Source organism: Pteropus vampyrus, unplaced genomic scaffold, assembly GCF_000151845.1.
Source record: "Pteropus vampyrus isolate Shadow unplaced genomic scaffold, Pvam_2.0 Scaffold63, whole genome shotgun sequence".
NCBI lineage: Eukaryota > Metazoa > Chordata > Mammalia > Chiroptera > Pteropodidae > Pteropus > Pteropus vampyrus.
In genome coordinates, this window is record NW_011888844.1 from 5,413,333 (window position 1) to 5,420,626 (window position 7,294).

General features: G+C 31.9%; 1 pseudogene; it reads left to right on the forward strand.

Moving 5' to 3' along the window:
- The first annotated feature begins 2,651 nt into the window (after positions 1–2,651).
- On the forward strand, positions 2,652–2,770 carry LOC111740440 (annotated as a pseudogene).
- Positions 2,771–7,294: the final 4,524 nt, after the last annotated feature.

Sequence of the window (7,294 nt, forward strand, 5' to 3'; positions counted from 1 at the left end):
CCATATTATCTCACATATATGTAGAAGCTAAAATAAAACAAACAGACAAACAACAACAAAAAAACAAGCTTATAGATACAGAGAACAGATTGGTGGTTGCCAGAGGTGGAGAATTGATAGTGGACGAAATGGGTGAAGGTCAGAAGATAAAAACTTCTAGTTATAAAATAAATGTCACAGAGATGTAATGTAATATAGCATGTTGACTGTAGTCAATAAATAATACTGTATTGCAGTTTTGAAAGTTGCTAAGAGATTAAATCTTAAAAGTTTTCATTACAAGAAAAAATATTATAACTATGTATAGTGATGGACATTAGCTAGACTTATTGTGGTGATCATTTTGCAATATATACAAATATAAAGTTATGTTGTATACATAAAACTAATATGTTATATATCAATTACACCTCAATAAAACGAACAAAAATAATTTTTATAGCAGATGTCATCACTAATGGTATACAATTATAAGAAGTACCATTGAAATTCATATTAAGACAATTGCCTACTTTTATTGTAACTATTTCTCACAGTACTGGAATTTGTAGGCAGTGTAATAAGAAAAGCAAAAAGCTGCATATGGATTTGAAAGATCTGTATTGATGAAGGAAGAAACTTTACTTTTTTGTAGAACATATGTCTAAATATAAAACCTAAAATAATCTACATCTAATTTGAACTATTATGATGGCTCACAGCTTGGCTAGACATGTTTCAAGTGTAGAACATGTTATCAATCTATACAAATCAATAGTTTTTAATTTATCCAAATTATGAACAAAGTAGATAGCATAATAGAAAAAATATATAATTTCCACAATATTGTCATATCTGTAACTACATTAGCAAAACTGTGCAAGACAAAAATAATATAAAATATTATAAAATGAGACAGCTAATAAATATTAATGTATGCAAAGCAAATATCATAAAGCTGTTAATGCTCTCTAAATTAATCTAAAATTCAATGTAATTCCACCTATTGCTCAAGTTGAACTTAAGAAATGTATTCTAAAATTAATATAGAACCGATCTTGTGATCTAAAATTCTACTGCTAGATATTTACTAAAGAGAGGTAAAAGCATATACTCACAGAATGTTCATAGAAAACTAATTCATAATAGCCATAAATTGGGAACAGCCTAGGTGTTTATCAAAAGAAGAATGAATAAACTTATATTAATACTATGGAATGTTACTCAGCTATAAAATATAAATGCACTAATATTTCATACAAGATCATGGATAAATATCAAAACATTATGCTGAATGAAACAAACCTTACACAGAAGACTACATACTGTATGATTCATTTATATAAAATTCTAAAATAAGCAAAACTAATCTAAGTGTGAAATTCAGAAAACAGATTGCTTCTGGGAGTGGTGGGAGTAGGTACTGACTGGAAAAAGACATAAGGAAACATTATAGGGCAATAGCAATGTTCTATTATCTTGATAAGAATGTGAATTTTACAAGTGTATAATTAGTAAAAATTTTGAATATGTGCATATACACAACTTGTGCATTTTATTTCATGTAAATTTTTATATCAAAATAAAAACAAACTATAAACAAATATTGAATGTTAATTAATCATATTCACACTGAAATATTTGGAGGAAGTACTGATGTCTGAAATTTATTTTTAAATGCCACCAAAAGCAAAAAAGATGGATTTATGGATAGACATAAGGATTAATAGATCTATAGATATGAGATAAAGCAAGGATAGTGAAATGTTAATATTGATGCATATAAATGATGGATAATAGTAATTCACAGTAAAATCTTTTCAAATATCCTATATGTTTGGAAATGGTTTATAATAAATTATTGGAAAATTAATATGGAAAACTAAGCTGTAAGAGTACCTATGACATTTTGAATAAAACAAACAAACAAACAAAAAGTCATTTAGGGCAGGAAGGGAATAAGAGACTAAATATTGATGCTTCTTATAGAGCTTTTGTAACTAAAGCATGTGCTATTTGTACAGAAACAGACATAGATTAATGAAACAGAATAGAGAACAAATACAAATTTAAATATACATGAGAACTTGAAAGCAGTATTTCCAATCAGTATTTCCAATAAGATGGACGTTTCAAAAAATGGTGTTTCAACAACTGGCTTTGCCTAGTAGGGAAAAAAATAGAAGGATTTTAAAATAATTGAAAAGGGGAAACTCAAAACTACAAGGGGAAAAAAAAAACAACAGAAGAAATTGTCATTAAGATCTCAGGATAGAACAAGTTTTATTTGACGGCACACAGAAAATTCATTAAGAAAAAAAATTGACCACACCAAAACATAAATTATATATAAAAAGAGATGCAGAAAGCTGTTAAAGGACTCAAAACAGACTTGGAAAATATATTTACTACATATACAAAGGACAAATTAGAAATATCCAAAATTTTAAATGAACTTAAGCAAAGGCAAACAGCACAACAGAAAAACAGACAAAAGATGCAATAAATAGAAAATGCATGAGAGAGAACCTGAATGGCCAGTAGAAGTAAAACAGAATATTAATCTCTAGAAATAAGAGAAATGGAAATTAAAATGGTAGTAAAATATGATTCATTTCTCAGCTACCAAATAAGCAAAAAAAAAAAAAATGGCTATTAAAAAAAGTGTTGTAGTCTACGACCATGCTACCCTGAACAAGCCTGATCCCATCTGATCTCGGAAGCTAAGCAGGGTCGGGCCTAGTTAGTACTTGGATGGGAGACCACCTAGGAAGACCAGGTGCTGTAGGAGTAAAATAATTTAAAAAATAAGGGATTGTAAGCTGACAAGGTCCTTGCAATTTGTGAGGTCAACCGAGAGTTGCTTCGCCTAAAAAAATAAAAATATAAACAAACAAACAAATAAATAAAGTGTTGAGAAGGATGGGAGAAAACATGAATTCTCTCACAATCTATTGACAGGACTGTAAATTGAAATAACTGTTTTAGAGAGCAATTTGAAAATATCTATTAGAAATGAAAGCTGGGGTGGCTTGGAGTGGGTGAGAGTATTAAAAATCCCACATGGAGTGAGTAACCTCCAGACTGAGGAGCAAGTTTGAGTTGCATATACCGTGGAGCTCATCCGTTAAGAACTGGTCACCTCATTAAGGTATGAGCCTATTCCCCCTCTCACAAAAAATAAATAAAAACTGCCATTTTCTAAATCCATAAATTATTCTTGCAGTTATATATTCTGTAGAAACTTCAGCATTTGTTCAACCAGAAATATGCACATAGCACCATTTTTCTCAATAACAAAAAGTAGAATTAACCTATGTTCTATTCAGCAGCAGAATGAGTAAGTGAACTGTATTTTTCAGTGAATTACAAAGCAGTTGAAAAAGGGAAGGAAATGAGGACAAAGAGGCCTTTAATCTTATATGTGATTTACTATTGGTTTATATCAAAATATCTGAGGCACAAAGAAGAAAATGTTAACTTTTGTTAATTCTGGGACTGGTGTACATTGGATGCTTGTTACACTATTCAATCATCTCCTGGATTTTTTAACATTTTTAAATTGGCCTCAAAATAATGAAAACAAAAGAATAAAGAAGATCCTCAATCCTTTTAAGAAACATTTGATCTCTTCCTCCTAGGTCATTTTTCCATCTACTCTATTGCAATCACTCAATCAATTCATTTCTCACTCAAACACTTTTAATCCACTTGGCAGACAATTTTAATGCAAAGTATTGCAGGGAGCTTTCTAAAGAAAAGGAGCAAGACAATGAACACCTATTATTATCAGCAATTTAAAGATAATTAAGTACAGAAACATTCAATGTTATTTTTCAGATGCAATCATGTTTTTAAATATCCTTTGGGTATGATTTTCCCTATTGTAGAAAAAAACCCTTAAGTATAACAGAGTATAAGTAATGCCATAGTCTACATGTGGTATGCCATTTTCAGTAATTGCTTATCTCCAGGTGTACTTATGCCTTAAAAATGACAAGAAAACTAAATTTGACTCCAAAAGAACAAAACAGAATAAAAAATATTCTTCCACAAAAATGTGCCACAAAACTTCAGTCCTAACTTAATTCCATAGAGTCATAAAACAATATTTAGTTTAGCACACAAAAGATGTGAAATACTCTGCCTCTGATCAGCAGGCCAAACTTCTAAGTGAAAGAACAGCCAGAAAGTATACTTTTTCTTGATCTGAAATACTTTTCCAAATCTAGTCTGAATAGTTTAAGTAAATGGAAGACATTTTCTCGCTTTTTTATATGAACTTGCATACTTTATGTGAGAGAAAAATGTTAAATGGCAACTTAGGGAGATATGGTATTTTCATGTTTCTCCCAGGCTAAGCCATTCTCTGGGACATACCAGGGATAGAAGTCAGACACCACAAAGCCAAAATTATGTTTCCTTTGAAAGATGGGTTTATGGCCAAAAAGAGTGATACATGCCTTTGCTGGGCCTTACAACCTTCCTCCGCTAGAGTGTGTGTGTGTGTGTGTGTGTGTGTGTGTGCGCGCACACACACACACACACGTGCATGTGCTTATATATATTCATTCTCTAAAATGAGAGAGGGAAAAGAATAGAAGTCCAGTGAGTGAATACAAAATAAGCTGATCTCTCCTTCTTCTTCCTCATCCTGAGAAATAGTCATGATTGGGACAGAGCCTTTAAGGAATATTGGCCTAGAGTTTCTCTCAACACCACTGGTTCCTATGTCTTACCTATTCTCTAGATCTCATTCTTCCCCACTGCTCTTTAGATATCCTTAATCTCTTGGTTTATTTCCCTCAGAACATATATGTGCTCAAGTCTTTGTTTTAGTAAAATAAGACAAAATTAAGTACTCCTTTAATTCTGCATCTAACTCAAGCTTAATCCTACTCTTCCATTCTTATTCTTTTTTTTTTTTTTCCTTGATAGCCAAGCTCTTTTAAATAGCATACATTAACAATCTAGAATTTGTGGCTTCTGTCTCCATAGTTGCACTAAAATAGCTTTAGCAAAACTTACCAATAATTTCCTTGTTGCTAAATTAATGGTTGTGCCTCTGTTCTAACCCTTTTTTTGAACTCTCTGATGTGTAAGTCCCTTCTTAGTCAAATTCCTTGGCTTCCATAACATTATTCTCTCCAGTTACTCCTCCTGTCTCTCTGCTCACTCCTTCTTGAGCTTCTTCATTAGTAGCTTATCTGCCCTCCACTTTCTGTAACCAATTATGGTCTGCTGACTGAAATAATGTATTCAGGTAGAATATGATAGAATAGAATATTGGATTGAGACAAGGTAAAGGTGAATAGGAGATTAAAAGAAAAATGTATAAGGTCTTCCTGTATATCTTACAAAGCTGAAAAAAATAAGGTGGGCTCTTTGATATGATAAGTTCCTTTTAAGTCAGTGTTTAGTTTATGAATAAATGTCTCAGAAACTAAAGGTCAAATTAAAAACAAACATGCATTCATTCATCTAACAAGCATTTACCAATTTGTCTATAATGTCCTAAATTTTGTACTGTGCCCTTAGGGATAGAAAGGTGATTAAAAACATTTCCTACAATTCAAAGAGTATCGCAAAAGAGACGTTTTTAAAAGTTCAATAATAGCATAGAAGAAAATATAGGTATCAAACTCATGCACCTAAGATTTAGAGTGGATTTTATAAATTTGACCTCAAAGTCAAGAGAAGTCAAAGCAAAAGTAAATGAATGGGACTATATCGAACTAAGATGCTTCTGCACAGCAAAAGAAACCATCAACGAGACGAAAAGCAACCATCTGAATGAAAGAATATATTAGAAAGCACCTCCAACAAGAGCCTAATATCCAAAATATACAAAGAATTCATACAACTCAACAATAACAAAATAAATAAATAATCAATTAAAAAATGGGCAGAGGACCGGAACAGATATTTCTCCCAAGAAGACATACAAATGGCCAACAGACATATGAAAAGATGTTCGACCTCACTAGTAATTAGAGAAATGCAAATCAAAATCACAATGAGATACCACCTCACACCTCTTAGAATGGCTACCATCAAGAATAAAAATAACAAGTATTGGAGAGATTGTGAGGGAAAAGGAATATTTATACACTGCTGGTGGGAATGTGAATTGGCATAGCCACTATGAAAAGCACAAAAGTAAAAGTAGAGTTTTCTCAAAAAATTAAAAATAGAATTACTATACTACCCAGCAATCTCTCTTCTGGGTATCTACTCGAAAGATTGAACAAACAAAACAAACAAACAAACAAACAAACACATTTATTTGTAAAGGTAAATGCACCCTGATGCTCATAGTGGCATTATTCACAGTGGCCAAGACATGAAAACAACCAATGTGTCCTTTGATAAGTGATTGGATAAAGAAGCAGTACATATATACAATGGAGTATTATTCAGTCATAAGAAAATATGAAATACTACCATTAGTGACAACATGAATTGATCTTGAGATTATCATATTAAGTAAAATAAATCAGACAGAAAAAGTTGTGAATCATATGATTTCACTCCATATGCGAGATATAAGACTGAAAGCAGCAAAGAAATATGACAAACAAGCATAGACTCATGAACATGGACAATAGTTTAGTGGTTTCCAAAGGGAAGGGGGTAGGAGGGAGGGATATGGGAGTAGAGGGGGTCAAATACATGATGACAGAATGAAATTTAACTTTGGGTGGTGCACACACAATGCAATACACATATTATATATTATTGAATTGTACACTTGAAATCTATATGATGTTATTAACCAATGTCATCCCAATAAATTTAATTAAAAATGTAAAAGTTTAATAATAACTATATGTCAGTCTTACATATAGCAGGGCCTTGGGAATTAAGAAGGTAACAGTTTTACTTTGAATATGAAATGAGATAGGAAGGCTTCTTAAAAGAGGTGACTCTTATACTGAGTCATAAAAGACAAGAGGTATTCGTCATTAAGAAAGTAATAGGGCAGGAAGATGAACGAGGTCAGGCAGAGTGAGTACATAATCAAAGACACATAGGTATGAGAAAATAAGGTAACCATCTATATTAATATATGAAAAGAGAAGGAAGGGAATGAGAAATCACCATTAGAACACCACAATAATTGCTGCAGGCAAGATCCATGAATAAATCTTAAGTTAGTAGGTGAAATAATGAGAAAAAGAATATTTGTAGATCCCCCTGTATCTCTTCCCAAATATTGATTAATTACTACAATGGTTTTAGTTTATGCTAACAAAATTTTTGATATCCCCTCATCCAATAGGCGGAGCTTAATTCTCCCCACCTTGAGTATGGG